Source organism: Pinus tabuliformis, chromosome 7, assembly GCF_031772625.1.
Source record: "Pinus tabuliformis cultivar Carrire ecotype Pingquan chromosome 7, CPIR1, whole genome shotgun sequence".
NCBI lineage: Eukaryota > Viridiplantae > Streptophyta > Pinopsida > Pinales > Pinaceae > Pinus > Pinus tabuliformis.
In genome coordinates, this window is record NC_142293.1 from 516,272,353 (window position 1) to 516,288,852 (window position 16,500).

Below are 16,500 nucleotides of genomic sequence, written 5' to 3' on the forward strand. Positions count from 1 at the left end.
GTAAATGGAAAAAGCCATTAATTTGCCTCCTGCCCATACAGGCATTGACTCATTACTAACTGAACATGTTTTCACAAGGTAGAACACATAATGCACTGGCTGAGCATTTCTAACAAGGGAAAAGAGAAAAGCATTGTATTTGCAATTCAAATTATAAAACACACAGGAAAACTATGTGGTTAATTAGCTTTCCAAATGCAATGCCAACTGACCCAAGAAAATGAAAATTCTTTTCTTTATTGCTGAGCATTAGCTCTAAATAATTTATTACATGCCCATTTCAATTGAAAATAGGCCTCCAAATCTAACCAAAGAATAAACATCTTTAATATGCATCAATTCATCATTATGCAGATGCTAAGCAAGTCTTGTTTTGGACATCCTCTTCATCATCTGAGAACTTATAATTTGAATAAACATCCAATAGCATTTCTCTACAAGGAACAACTGCTCCCAATTTAATGCATGCTAAAAATGCACCAGATAGTTTTCTATGCAAGCTGTATGCCTCATCAGGTGGAGGAGACAAACGATGCTTCAGCATAGTAGCTCCCAAGTGTGAAATGTCGCTGGTCATATTATTAGATTTGAAGTCAAAGCCACCTGTCCTTAAGAAAGGAAGCCCAACAAGGAAAGCTGCTTCTGTGTGTGCATCTAACATAATCTGAGATTCCATCCCAGTAAGGAAACCCAATCTGCGGGACATTTCGATGACATTATCTTTGTCCCGATTTGCACATGCAAGCACCTGCTTAATTAAGAAATTCAAAAGGTCATAAAAACATACCTCATAAATAAAACGCTAGAGGAAATAAACAAGCACAGATATTTACCATTCTCAAATAGTTATCAACAAAATCCTTCGGGTAATCTCGTGCAGCGCCAAAGTCAATCAAGTTTATTATATTTGTGCTTTCATCATAGAGGAAATTGCCCCAGTTGGGGTCAGTCTGTCCAGCCACATAAACATGTCAAGGCTCAACATAATAAAATAGGCATTTAAATAACCTCCTATTGATCATCCAATAATAACATTGCAAAGGATGTAAATATTGAAAATAGGCAGTAAAACTTAAAAGACAGTCATGTTCAGCTGCCAATACTGTCTAGTGACTTTTATCCTCTAAAGAACACATTTACTTTTCAACGAGAAAACTACGCATGTGATATTAATACTTATATATAAACATGTCAAACCCATAAGTGAAGATATATGCAACAAACGAACAAGGGGTTAATGAGCTGAGGTAAAAACCAAATCCATTAGACAACATTTTCTTAAACAAAGATAAAGCTCTGAAAACAAATGTTGCTGGTGTATCCAATGCATTGAATATAGAAGTTGAAATTAAATTTGTTTTCAACTTTGCATATGTTGATGAATTTGAATCAGAACTAAAAATTAGAATTCAAGTTTGTGACACAAGCAGAACAATGTACTCTAATACATGCACGCAAAAAAGTATAAAGAATTCACACCTAATGAATTGTCATATGAAAAGAAGTAAAATACAATTTTATCAGCTCCATACTCAATACATGGAAGAAAACTCTTAGAAAAAAAATTCAATCACAGAGATATCCAGAACACACATCTTCCATAGATGTCCGTGAATTAATACAACTTGAACTCCAAACCAAGTTTATATTCAATCATGGAGTCTCCAAAACATCTAAAACCATCTCTACTGCTGTATGCCTGGTTTTGAGTTGCCAAGATTCTAGGAGCTTGCTCATGTCATAAAATCCCAGATGGAATATATATTTGAAGGCCCTGACCAAAGTTCTTAGAAGGGAGTATTCCATTAAACGAACATATTTTGACTTGTTGACCATCTTTGAAGGCCTGAAACATGGAAATGGCACAAGGATAGAGTGCTCAACCTTTCGAGCATTATGAAACATAATGAATGGAAGACGACTTGGAAATCTGCATTAATTAATGAGAAATCTGTTGAAAGGAGTGCCAAGTGACACAATTGATATTAAACACCCAAAGAGCACTCTCATAGAAGACAATTAAATGTATTTTACACATCTAAAATCCCCTAGAAGAGGAGTGTGCTCCACATACAAGAGGATTTAGTTATGTTTTATTGCCAAAATATTATGATTCCAAGTTAAATAATGTGGCAAGCATCTCATCAAACATATACCATGAAGGTGATCCACCAAGCAAAAGCATGAAATATGAACGACCAACCATGGCAATCCACTACTAAGGAGAAAAGTGAGTTTCCTCCACCAACACTGTTAAAATTGGCAACTAGGGCCAAACTCCATGTGGGTCATCTTATTTATGGCAGCTGATATTTTTCTTGGATCCCTCTCATCGAGAGGTGTAGGATTGATCTAAAGATCATCCAATTCCGATGAGTATTCATGGAGTTATGAATTTATTTGTGTTATAAGACAATCCGTCAAGGTCGGCTAGCAACCAAATAAACCCCACATGTGCTCAACGTTTTAGTATAAATAGAGGTGGCCTTCAAGTCATTTCAACACACTTGGGATCTCTTCCTCTCTCTACTTGTCTTTGGGTTTTAGTAGGAGGAAAGATCCTAAGGAATAACGTTGCCCTGATCCAAAGGGCAAAAAGCCGGAAAACCCGAAAAAGCCAAAACTGCCGCAAAAGTCGGAACTGCCGGCACTGCCGGAAAAGCCGGAAATGCCGAAACTACTAGAAAAGTTGGAACTGCCGGAAATGTCGGAAAATCCGGAACTGCCGGAAATACCGAACCTACTAGAAAAGCCGGAAAAGCCGGAACTGCCATAAAAGCCGAAAAAGCCAAAACTGCCGAAAAAGCCAAAACTGCCGAAAAAGCCAAAAAAGACGGAACTGCCAGAAAGGTCGGAACTGCCGAAAAATCCGGAAATGCCAAAAAAGCCGGAAAAGCCGGAAATATCGGAACTGCCAGAAAAGCTGGAACTGTCAAAAAAACTGGAACGCCAGGACTGCTGGCATTGCCGGAACTGCCGAGAACAACCGAAACTACTGAAACTGTGGGGAACAGCCAGAACTACAAGGAACTACCGAAACAACCGAAGCATCTGTCTCTGAAGGAAAGCAGCATGCAAGGGACAGCTAACTAACAATGGGACAGTTGTATGGTACTTAGCAACAAATACACCAAGCATGCAATGTTATAGCTAGCATGCAAGGGACAACTAGCATGCAACAACAAACATGCTAAGGACAACAAGCATGCTAGGGACAACAAGCAAGCAAGGGACAACAGGCAAGCAAGGTGCAGCCAACACATAGGTCGAGATGGCAACATGGTGTAGCAATGGCACATAATGCAGTACAATGATGGGTACAGTTATGATTAATGAAGCGTGATGAGATGCAGCATAATGATGATGGGTGCAGCATGGTGCAGCGCGGTGAGGTTCAGCATGATGACAAAATGCAGCAAAACGACAGGTGAAGGAGTCATCTTGGAGAATTAGTTGAAGCAACATGTCTTCAACTGATCTCATGTATCATTTTCTTAGAGATGATCTATGCTCTTATCTAGATAAGTCAAAGTGTTGACTTCTGTTGTAAACGTACTCTCTCTCTCTCTCTGATGAATTATTGAAGAACATATAAGAAGAACTGATCAAGGGTTTCTCCCTGGCTAGCGCCACATCTTGTGTCCTCTTGTCTTGGCTTGTCTTCTGCGATTTATGTTTATTTTCTATTTGCAGTTTACTTTAATGCTGATGTGATTGCTAATCTGGAAAAGATATGGAGCTAACTGTGAAAATTGAAATAAAATGCTCTAAGCATAAAACATACCTAAAATTAACATGGTATCGGAGCTAAGGTGAAGACAATGCCCAAGCAAGAGTGATAGAGCAATCACCGAAGACGATTGGGAAAGGACAAAAGGATCAGTGGATTCCTCATCCGTCTTCAAATTCACCGGGGGTGAAGTCGAAGCAGAGAATATTATCAGAATGGCGCAGCAAAAGTTTCTGATGGCCTACCTAAAGATCACTTCAATGGGAAGTTTGGATCTAAGGGTGGAAGGAAAGGCAAATGCCTTGGTTGTAATAAGTTCGGCCATTATGCGAAGGAGTGTCTGAATGGTAGAGACACATCTCTTGATGAAGATAACAATCATTCCAAGGACATCTTCAATGATCAAAGGAATGACAGGTAATGCAGGTCATCAAGGAAACGGCCGACTCTTCAAAGAAAGCAAGGAACCCCAGAAGGGTGCACTCTCTAATTTGGTAGAGATGGAAACAATCGTGGGATTATACTTGGAGTCGATGCCACCTATCCCGGAAAGGGTGTAGAGAATGTTACCCCTCAATTGAATGAGGGTAACTCGATTCATTTACAGAATCTCGTTTATGTACCTAATCGCAAGAACCTGGTGTCCATTTCGGCAATGGAAGCCAAAGGTTACAGGGTGGCATTCATCGATGGAAAGGTTCGTGTTTGAAAATATAATTTTCAAATATGCTTTTTCTCATGGGTTTAGGGTTGGCAATTTGTATCAAGTTGCAGGATGGTCCATTGGGGATCATGTCAATTGACATATCGCATCTATAACACCGGAGGTCTACCTATGGGGCCCTACCTGATGTGAGGCAAATGGTGATAGGGATGTCTGAATTCAAGTAGAGCATGAAGGTACATGTTTGAGATGTACCAAAGGAAAATCTTATAAGGGGACCATTCCCCTCATGCAGCAGGTCCACAGGTTTGGAACAACCCGAGGAGTTTGAGATTCATGATCAAGAATCTCATGTATACAGGTGAAAGAAAGCCCTCTATGGCTTGAAGCAAAACTCCCCGGGCGTAGTATGAGAGGATTGATAGCTGTCTGATGAAGCTGAGATTCACTAAGAGTGAAGCCAATCCAAACCATTGTTTGAAGGTTGTGGATGATAGACCTCTCATACCAACACCTTATGAGGATGACATGTTTTTGAAAGGTGCAGACCCTCTCATTTGCAGATGTAAGAGGGAGTTGGATTGCGAATGTGGAATGATAAACTGCAATCCTGTGACTACCTCAAGGATCTTATATTTCAGAAGTTATATGGTAGTGATGTCGAACCAAATTTGGGAAATGTCTCTGAGTTTCATAAACTCATTCACGTTGATGTTCTTGGTGAACTTTCGTCTGGATATATGTTTTGCAGTTAGCATGGTGAGCTCATATTTGGTTGAGCCTCACTGGATTGGTGCCAAAAATCTTCTGAGATATCTTCAGAGCACAATCTCTCATGGATTGAGATACACTGCTGGAAATATGAAACTGCATGATTATTCGAATGTTGACTGGGTAGGCAGTGTGGAGGATCACTAGAACACTTCTCAGTGCTGGTTCTCCCTGGATTCTGCTTCGATATCATGGATGAGAAGGAAGCAGAAGTCCGTTGCTATAAGCACTGCCGAGACCAAATACATAGCTACAAGTATGATCTCGTGTGAAGTTGCATGGTTGCAGAAGCTCTTAAGTGAGTTGTTTGTAACTTTGTACACATGATGAATACCACTGTGATTCTCTGTTACAACCAGAGGGGGGATTCGACTATTGAGGAATCTCGTATTTGATGATTGCTCCAGCAGATAGACATCAAATACTGCCTTATCTGCGATATGGTAAGTTGATGAGCGAGGAGGCTCCATCGCATTGAGACTGATGTACAGCTCGCAGACATTTTGTCAAAGCCCCGAAGAAAAGGTCAAATCTGTGACTTTCCCGAACGACTTAGAGTCGTTGAGATACCTTCTTATAAGTGTCCTGCATGTTGCATGCATTGAGCTTTGGGAGCTCTGGGGGGCTTGGGGTACTTACTGGAGCAACATACGACCACAGGGCGACTCACCCTCCCTTGGTGGTGCACTATGAATAGGATGATTAGTTCTTCTGTGGACCAGGATGATTAGTTCTCCCATGGCAACTGTGGAACAAGATGATTAGTTCTCCTATGGGCCGGGATGATTAGTTATCCCGTGGCAACTGTGGAACAGGATGATTAGTTCTCCTGTGGGCCAGGATGATTTGTTCTCCGTGGCGACTGTGGAATAGGATGATTAGTTCTCATGTGGGCCAGGATGATTAGTTCTCCGTGGCATCCACTGACAGGATGATTCGTTCTTCTATGGACAGGATGATTAGTTCTCCTGTCAAGGCATCCTACCCATGCAGTCTGGGACTCATGGGAAGTACCTCTCATATGATCAATGAGTAGGGAAATGAGGATAGGGACCATAGTAGTACTATCGATGGACGCATTGTTGTATCTACCGTACTCACTATGCTAGGATGACCTCCATTGATCTGGGATCAGTATGAGTGGTTTGAGACACTCTCTTGTCACATTGATCTGGGATCAATGAAACTGATTTGGGATCAGTATGAGGGGTTTGAGACACTATCTGTGATATTGATCTGGGATCCATAAAACTAACTTCGGGTCAGTAAGGGTGATGTGACACACTCTCTTCAAATGACACTGACTTCAAGTCAGTAGAGAATGGTATGAGAAATTCTCGATCAATTCTTCTTCTTCATGGTTCAACAAAGCAAAGCTCGGCAGATCAAAGCAGAGCAGAGCAGTGCAGGGCACTAATGGCAAAGATAGTACAATCGGACATATGGATCAACGGATGGAGTTCTCCCTAGTTGAGAGGGAGTGTTAAAATTGGCAACTAGGGCCAAACTCCATGTGGGTCATCTTATTTATGGCAGCTGATATTTTTCTTGGATCCCTCTCATCGAGAGGTGTAGGATTGATCTAAAGATCATACGATTCCGATAAGTATTCATGGAGTTACGAATTTATTTGTGTTATAAGACAATTTGTCAAGGTCAGCCAGCAACCAAATAAACCCCACATGTGCTCAACATTTTAGTATCAATAGAGGTGGCCTTCAAGTCATTTCAACACACTTGGGATCTCTTCCTCTCTCTACTTGTCTTTGGGTTTTAGTAGGAGGAGAGATCCTAAGGAATAACGTTGCCCTAATCCAGAGGGCAGAAAGCCGGAAAAGCTGGAAAAGCCAGAACTGCGGGAAAAGCCGAAAAAGCCGAAACTACCGGAAATGCCGGAAATGCCGGAACTGCTCGAAAAGCCGAAAAAGCCGGAACTGCTAGAAAAGCCGGAAATGCTAGAAAAGCCAAAACTACCGGAAAAACTGGAACTGCTAGAAAAGCCGGAAAACCCAGAACTACCAGAAAAGCTGGAAAAGCCGAACCACCGGAAAAGCCAGAATTGTCGGAAAAGCCGGAAAAGACGGAACTGCCGGAAAAGCCAGAACTGCTGGAAAAGCCGGAAAAGTCGAAACTGCCAAAAAAGCCGGAAAAGCCGAAAATGCCAGAAGAGCCGAAACTGCCGGACCTGCTGGAAAAGCCGGAACTGCCGGAAAAGCCAGAACTACCAGAAAAGCCGGAACGCCGGGACTATCGGGACTGTCGGAACTGCCGGGAACAACCGGAACTGTCGGAACTGCGAGGAATAGCCGGAACTACCAGAACTGGCGAAACAGCCGGAGCATCTGTCTCCGAAGGAGAGCAACATGCAAGGGACAACTAACTAACATTGGGACAGTTGTATGGTACTTAGCAGCAAATACACCAAGCATGCAAGGGACAACTAGCATGCAACAACAAGCATGCTAAGGACAACAAGCATGCTAGGGACAACAAGCAAGCAAGGGACAACAAGCAAGCAAGGTGCAGCCAACACATAGGTCAGGATGGCAACATGGTGTAGCAATGGCACATAATGCAGTACAGTGATGGGTACAGTCATGATTAATGAAGCGTGATGAGATGCAGCATAGTGATGATGGGTGCAGCATGGTGAGGTGCAGCATGATGACGAAATGCAGCACAATGATAGGTGAAGGAGTCACCTTGGAGAATTAGTTGAAGCAGCATGTCTTCAACTGATCTCATGTATCATCTTCTTAGAGAGAATCTATGCTCTTATCTAGATAAGCCAAAGTGTTGACTTCTGTTGTAAACGTACTATCTCTCTCTCTCTCTCTCTCTGCTGAACTATTGAAGAACATATAAGAAGAATTGATCAAGGGTTTCCCCACATTGGGGTTTGTCCCTGGCTAGCGCCACATCTTGTGTCCTCTTGTCTTGGCTTGTCTTCTGCAATTTATGTTTATGTTCTATCTGCAGTTTACTTTAATGCTGATGTGATTGCTAATCTGGAAAAGATATGCAACTAACTCTGAAAAATGAAATAAATTGCTCTAAGCATAGAACATACCTAAAATTAAAAAAAAAACCAACTCAAATCATATGATACTACCATCTCCAAGCATAGGGGTGTAAGAAAAGAAAGCAACTAAATGAAGCTCTGTACCCTCATTCCATCTAGAACACCATAGGGATCATGCTATGAATAATGTCTTGTGATGAAAATCAAAAGGGGAACCTCATGAAGCACATCGAAGGAGCATTAAACACACCTTATGGAGCACCCTTTAATTTGGAGCCTTGCTTGTGGAGGAAATCACCTTGAAGCTTGGCATGTGTACCTTAGAAGTGTAGCGCTCCATATCTATGAGCCTACATGTGTCTTTGTAGGTTGCTTGTAAGGGCATTGTCCCACATATGCATTGTCAGCCTCCCTCACCTCTCATATATATAGAGGAAAGAAGGAGTCCTTTCACTATTTCAAATTCATTCATTCTTGCTCATCTTGTGTAAGAGATGTGACTAGGAGGAACAAACAGTAGAAAATCTAGAGCATCCTCCAAGCTAATAATTACTTCTAATGAATATAGTTAAGTTAAATCATTTCTTGTGTTCTTTTCCATCATAAAATAATTATACAGAGGATCTCAACAATAAAACAAGAATGCAATAAGAATCATAAAGAGACAGCCACACAAGAACACAACATTTACCCTCGGAAAACCCACATGGGGGAAACCAAACAACCTTTTCCTTATAGAATCAATTCAACAAGAGACATCAAAGTCATAGACAAACTTACCAGAATAGAAGCAAGATGACCATCCACCAAGAGCCAAGCCAACCCTCCACAAATTCCAAGACAAGTGTCCTCAAATCTGTCCACAAAATCTCTGCAACAAGGTCTGCTTCAGGTCTACAAGAGGGCCAAAATTCGTCCTGCAACTCGGCCTCAGACTTTGCACTATACCACAGAAAGTATGCCACAAAAACTCATCCAGAACTCAATCTCCTTTGTCAAAAAGAGCAAGGGCAGATAAAGTGATTTTCTTCCTTCTGATTTCAGCCTTTATACTCCTTGTCTTCTTCGCTTAGAACAAAGATATGACCATCATCCAAAGTGCTCTTGGAAGGAGATCGAATGGGCTACTTATAGCCTTCAAGTGAAGCGAGTGGGTGTATCTTTGGGCACGCCGACATGATGTCTTGGAGGGCCAATTTGGTCAGTTCTGGAGGCAAAAATACAAATTCAAAATTCAAAATTTCTTTTGCAAAGGTCATGAAAAACATGCCTTTCATAATTTTTCTTTTGACAATCATGAGCATGAGGAACATGCTTGACAAATGATAATTTTATTAAATCAAATACATCAATGATAAAAATATACATTATGAAGATTGACCATAGTTACAAAATTCAACACAAACTTGTGTTCCTCTCTCTTGGATTTTCTTTTGTACTTCATCTCTCGTCTTGGAGTCCCTGGTCTTTCTTGGAGCTTCTTGAAGCATCTGGAATATTAGGGTTACGGTTTTATCCCTTGGAGATTTTGATATTAAGGTTTTGAAATAAAACCCTATGTTGTACTTACAAAAGTGAAGAAGAGGTGATGTATTCCCTTGGAGGACATGTTTGTGTGATGCTGACACAAACTTGTCTCCCTCTCTCTTGGATTTTCTTTTGTACTTTATCTCTCGTCTTGGAGTCCTTGGTCTTTCCTGGAGCTTCTTGAAGCATCTGGAATATTTGGGTTATGATTTCATCCCTTGGAGATTTGGATATTAGGGTTTTGAAATAAAACCCTATGTTGTACTTAGAGAAGTGAAGAAGAGGTTATGTATTCCCTTGGAGGACATGTTTGTGTGATGCTAACACATTGGAGCTCCTTGTTGTGAGCTATGGTTTTCTTTGTTTGGCCTTGCTAGGAGAGCCAAAGGATTGTACTAGCCTTGGAAGGCTATGCGATATACATGAACTTCATCTTTATGTATATATATGAAGTTTCCAAATGTTTTTCGATATTACATATTTCATTTTCAGCCATATATTTCTTCAAGGTTTTGTAATTTTTAGCACTTACATATCTTGTTGATTTGACATAATTTAACGTTGAATGTATTAAGTGATTTAACATTTGTATTGAAGAAGATAGCACAGATTTACTGATGTATTTACTAGTGTTTCACATATCAATAATATCGGAATTATCGCGATATTATCGCCAAATTGCCCCTTGCCGATATTATCGCCAAACTGCCCCTTGCCGATATTATCGCCAAACTGCCCCTCGGCGATATTATCGCCATAACTTATCGCAATAATTTCCTTGTTTTGAATTTATCGCGATAATTCGAAATTATTGCCCTGCTTTTCTCAATTTCAACTTATTACCAATTCTTTTTCTTTTAACCCTAATTTTTTAAAAATGAGTTAGGGCACCGAGTTGTGAGGATACTCTGCATATTTCCATCACGCAAACAAAGGGGAAATCCATTGTTTTCATTTCCCAAGATTCATCTCATGATACACATACCCTAATAATTAATGGTAATATTAAATTCTTAAAGTAAAAAGTGACATTTTCCTTCATCTTTCGTTTTCATCCTTTTACTTAAATTTTTAACACTACCATTAATTGACTCAAGATGTTTGAGAATGGTTCTAACCTCATTGGATTTCATATGGAGAAGGTAGAATTTTAGATCCCTGTCAAAATCTAGTAGACTTAACAATTTTTAGGATTTCAGTATTGGCGAGATTGCAACATTTCTACTAGATTTTGTGATCCATGAGGGTATGGAAGTAACATTTAATCAAGATCACCAAGCCCTCTATGTACCTTGATGTTGGTGGCATGGACTTTTGAGCTCTTCCTTCATGACCCTAGTAAAAATGTACACTTCACTCAACCAAAATCATTGATAAGGATGTTAAGTTTTTTCAATCCTATTTTAATGCTTAGAGGGTGATCTTGATGAGTAGGATCCCAATATAGGTAATGATTTTGATGTTAAGTAGCTAATTGTTGTAGCATGATTTTCTTTGGATTTCAGAGCCTCTTAGTCTCTATTCATCTATTTTGATCCAGAGTGGATTGCACTCAGTGATATTTTGGTTATATGCACCCTTGCTATATGCATGAGAATTTTTTGCACATTTGTGCATAATAATTTGGATTCATATGGATGCACATGAATTATATGTTCTTTTCAAAATTTGAATATTTTATGTATTTTTCGGTCGACCAATCTTTTGGTCCAATTCTAATAACATTGTTGAGGATGATGTGACCATTTTCCATTAAGCAAGCAAGGGGAAAGTTGTTGTTTTCGTTGCCATGATTCATCTCAAGAGATACATTTCTTTTTGTTTTAATATGATTTTTGCGTCATTTTATTAGATCTTATGCTAGGACAAACATCATACTCAAATATCGATAGGTGATGTATCACTTGAAATCTTATATATCGATCTAATTTTCATATTTATGTACCAATGTGTTTGTTTAATGTTGATGTTGTTTATAAGTCAAAAATTTGAAAAAAAAATTGATAAATTTTGTGCTTTTCAAGTTTCCTGATAATTTCCAATAATTTCCTTGATATTGCCGATAATTTAAATTTTAGAACCCCGGCGATAAATTGCCGATAACAATAAATATAACAATGGTATTTACAACTATTATAAGTGATTTTCATATCTGTTATATGCATGATTGTCCTACGAGATTGAAGCTCATTGCTATCTTATCCCTTGAGTTGTCGAGTGGATTGGTATGAGAGTCTTATTGAAATGTGGTTGTCATTTGTCAACCCAGTAGCACCAGAAGATGCCCCACCTTTTGTTGACCAAAGTGACATGGAAAATCATAGCTTTTCAAGTCTAGATCATCCTTGTTGGATTCTTCTCATCGAGACAATTCTGGTGGTATGTGGCACAACACAAGAGGCCTCACGGTTTGAGAGATATCCTTGTTTGAAGATGAAGCCCCCATCTTGTGGGAAAAAACCCCAAAGGGAGATGATGCGGCACTCCTTCATTGGCCAGTGTATCATTCAAATCAAGGAAGTAGGGCTTTCATCAAAGTTTATGGCTAACATATCTCATGAAGGGCTTCAAAGATTATTTTATATCTACAAGGGGTTTTTGACTTCAAATAAAAATTAAATCCTAATTCTCAAAAGGAGACGGCCTCATCCTTGGGCTCCAAACATTTAAAATTCAAATTTTAAATTTGGTTCTCCCTCCAAAATAGTAATTCAGTGGCCCTTATGAACCCCTCCAAAACTATAAAAAGGTACTAGATCTCACTTCCAATGTATGGATTCAACGAATATCATTTGAAGTATTTACAGTGTTCCACGGGGACGCGTCCCCCAGGGTGGGATGCGTGCACCCCTCGCATCCCCACGCACCCGGGACAGGGAGACTCTCGGGGGTGCGTTTACCCACGTCCCCCTTTTGGGGAGACTTGGGGAGAAGCAAGGGGGTGCGTTTCCCCAGGGTGGGAGACTCGTCTCCCCGAAAGGGGTACTTCTGGGCATCCCCCCCCAAAAATGGGGTTCTTCTGGGCGTCCCCCCGAAAATGGGGTTCTTCTGGGCGTCCCCCCTTCATTTTTGTCTAATTACCCTTTATATAAAAAAAAAAAAAAAAAAAAAAATGAAAATTAATTTATTAAAAAAAAAATAAAAATAAACTAAACTAACAATTACAAATAAAAAATTACATGAAAAGTTAGGTTTAACTCTACTTTTCATTCTGTCGCCATTCATTATGCTCTTACCTCTGTTAAAAGTTAAAACAGCTGAGCGCATTTTTTTCTTCCATCGTTTCAGTGTGAATCTGCTCCCACTGCGCCCACGAGAGCCTCAAAGCTTCAACTCACGCCTTATCCTCCCTCTTCTCCACGCAACGGCTTGTTGTTAGTAGTTACGTTACAGTGGTTACTGGTTACCTTGCTGCTCCATGCAGCCCGCAGCATTGCTGCTCCACGGTTCCACCAGCCCTCCACGCAGCTGGCAACTGAAACAACGATTTGTTATGTTCTATTTGATGTGCTGGTAATTTCTGTTTTGCAATCTACTATGCCAGTCTCTTAACATTTTATCTACCTTCTAAATTTTAATCCAATTCAGGCCATGCACTATTATTATTAAACTGTTTTTCGGATTTCCCTGTGTTGTTTGTCTCTTTAAAACATGGGTTCAACCTCTGCTTGCTAGGTGGGTGTTTATTTCACGGTTCCACCAAACCCTCCACGTGGTCAGCAACATTGCTGCTATAATATGTCATTATTTGATTCAATTATGAATTTAAATTTTATGTATGGATAAAATTTGAAATTTCAATGTATTGGTATTATTGTTACTAATTAGTCTATTTAATATGCTTTCATTATTGATCAATGAATATGAACATGAAAATTTCAAAATTATATACATATATATATATATATAATTAAAAATTATATTATATATACCTCGACATCCCCCCGTCTCCCCTAAATTTCCCTAAAATTTGAGGGTACTCCCACACGTCCCCTTTGTGCGTCTCCCCGCACCTGCGTCTCCCCGTCCCGGAGACTTGGTGGAACATTGAGTATTTGAGATCTGAAACTCTTCTCTCGGCCCTGTTGAGTACTTGAAAATCAAATGAGAGGCATCGGTTATGTGGGTTTTGGCATATCATTTTGGGATTTGTTGTTTTCTATTGCAGGAAGGAGGGTTTTGGCCTTCTTTAAGGCATCAATTCTAAGCACAAAAAGGTTTATCTCTGTGATTTGAGTGAGTTCCAGGGACAACGAAGAAGTTAGGTCAATGACCTAATTACATCAATCTCTGTAGACCTGTATCTTATGGCATGGAGCAACCTTGTTAGGGAAATATCTCAATGCATGGAAGTTTTGGTCTCCTTTTTTGTAGTTCCTCAGAAAAATGAAGTGTTTTTGTTTGATACAGGACTACCATTCCTTTGAAAAGGACTAAGGTCTGTCAGTAAGACAAACTATGATCAAAATTCCAAAACAATATCAATATTTTGAAGGACGATCCATTGGGGAATTGTAGAAAGTGACCTCCTGAAGTTGGTTAGGGCCTATACTTTGTGTATAGTGTGTTGATAGTTGAGGTTTGATAGGCTTGCAGCCCCATTAAATGTCTCAGCCTTGGACTATTTTGAAGTGTAAATCTCTGCCTTTATTCCACTAATCCAAGGATTTAAATCAACGTGCTAATATGACTTTCGTATGCCCTCATGTCTGGTATTGTTAGCACTCTTTGGTGTCACAAGAGTACGAGAAGGATTTGCGGCCTACTTTTTTGGGCATATCTGAAAGTTGTCAAGAGTTTGCATCTGTGGCATTATTTGAGGCACTTGGTCTAGGGCATTTTCTGAGATCTCAACCCTAAGGAATAGCTACAAGAAGCCTTTGGCTGGTTGGTGTTACATTACAATACTTCTAGGCCTGGCGCTCCACTTAAAATCTAGAATTTTGAGAGCAAATATATACATTTACACTTGCTATATGTACATCTCTTAAAGCCGACCTTTGAGCATTGAATTGAGCGAGTCCTAGACTCATCTTTGTGACCTGTAGTTAAAGCATTGATGCAATTACATTGAAGGATTCGGCCTCCATACACCAAGTTGATTTGGAAACATCATCTGACGCTAAGTATCATTGAAATTCAATCTTGACATAACAATGCTCAATCTACAAATTAACTCTGGTTATTAATATGCACTGCTAAGGTATGTTTGATCTCTCTAATGTTGATCAGTGGTTGTCATTGATGTCAACCCAAGCAACACCAAGGGCTACCCCGATCTTGCATGGGCATTTTGACTTGACAACTTACTCTATTCTGATTCAAGGATCTTCTAGATGGATTCTACTCGTCGAGATGTTTTCGTTGATATATGGCGCACCAAGTAATTCTTCATGGTTTGAGAAATATTCAAGTTTGAAGTTAGTAACCCCGGTTAGTGGGCTAAAACCCTATGGGGTTGTTGCATGGCACTCATAATTGGTTGTGGTCATTGAATAGTAAATAATTAATAATAATAAAAATTACTCCTAAAATCCCTCCAATGTTCACTTGTTGAGGACCCTCTCAACTCAAGACATTCATATAAATAATGACCCTCTATTAAGTTTTGGTATGTTCTATGCTTAGAGCAAATTTACTTCAATTTTCATATTAGCTCAATATCAATTCCAAATTAGCAATCACATTTAACATGATAGTAAAATGTAGATAGAACATAAACATAAATCACATAAAACAAGCCAATACAAGAGGACACAAGATGTGGTGTCAGCCAGCGACAAACCCCAATGTGAGGAAACCCTTGATCAAATCTTCTTATGATCTTCAATAGTTCAGCACAGAGAGAGATAGTACATATACGTTTGAAGTCAACACTTTGACTTGCCAAAATCAGACATCAGAGATCTTCACCACAAAGATGACAGAATGAGGTTGCAAAACTAATGACAAGGACTGCAATTCTGAACTCGGGTGAAGGCAAACATTCTTCGACTGATTCTCCAAGGTGATTCCATCACCATGCTGCACCCTCAACACAGTAATATGAACCCATGATAATGTTGATTTAGGGTAGCATCGGATGTGCTCTAGCCACAAAAATTGGTGGAGAGGCTAAGGCACATCAGATCTCCAATACCCAGAAAGGGTTTGGGTAGATTCTAAACAGTTTGGGAGATATTAAAATAATTAATATTTTTAATAGAGTCCCTAAGTCTAAACTTAGGGAAATTAAAATATTAATGTGAATTAATATAAAACTGTGTTAGAATGGTCCAAAAATCATGGATCAAGCCAGATCTAATCTTAACCGTTGATTAGGGACTTAATCTCAACCGTTGATTTGTCAACGAGAAAAGTATAAGAGGAGGCTTGAGGGTCACTTGGAAAACACAACAAGAGATCAAGATTTCGACTTTCTGGGGCTGGGTTTGCTAAGAAAGTTGAGAGAGTGGTCAAAGTTGCAGCTGACAGGTAGTGAATACGGAAGCAGAGAGGCAAAGATAGCACTAGGAGGATCAGCGTAGTAGCCAGAGAGAGGAACGCAAAAGCAGCCAAGGGTTCACACAGAGGCAGCCAGGAGTTGCGCAGTGCCTCAGAGGGCCAGCGTGGGTGACACAGAAGGCCAGAGGGTTGACGCAGTGCCTCCAGAGGCTGATGCAGGCCAAGCCAGAGTGACATTGGGCTAACACTGGGCCAGAGAGAGGCTGACGCAGTCCCTAGAGGCTGACATTAGGGTTTCATGGGGCAGATTGGAGCTGTGGAGCTGCCGGAGTGTTTATCCGA

The 16,500-nt window shown here is 40.0% G+C and overlaps 1 long non-coding RNA gene across 1 annotated transcript; it reads right to left on the reverse strand.

The window, feature by feature from the left end:
* Positions 1–208: 208 nt before the first annotated feature.
* On the reverse strand, positions 209–1,421 carry LOC149248332 (uncharacterized). The gene is made up of 2 exons (XR_016265718.1): positions 834–1,421; positions 209–748 (listed from the first exon to the last, which is right to left on the reverse strand). It is a non-coding gene; the product is annotated as an uncharacterized LOC149248332 (long non-coding RNA).
* Positions 1,422–16,500: the final 15,079 nt, after the last annotated feature.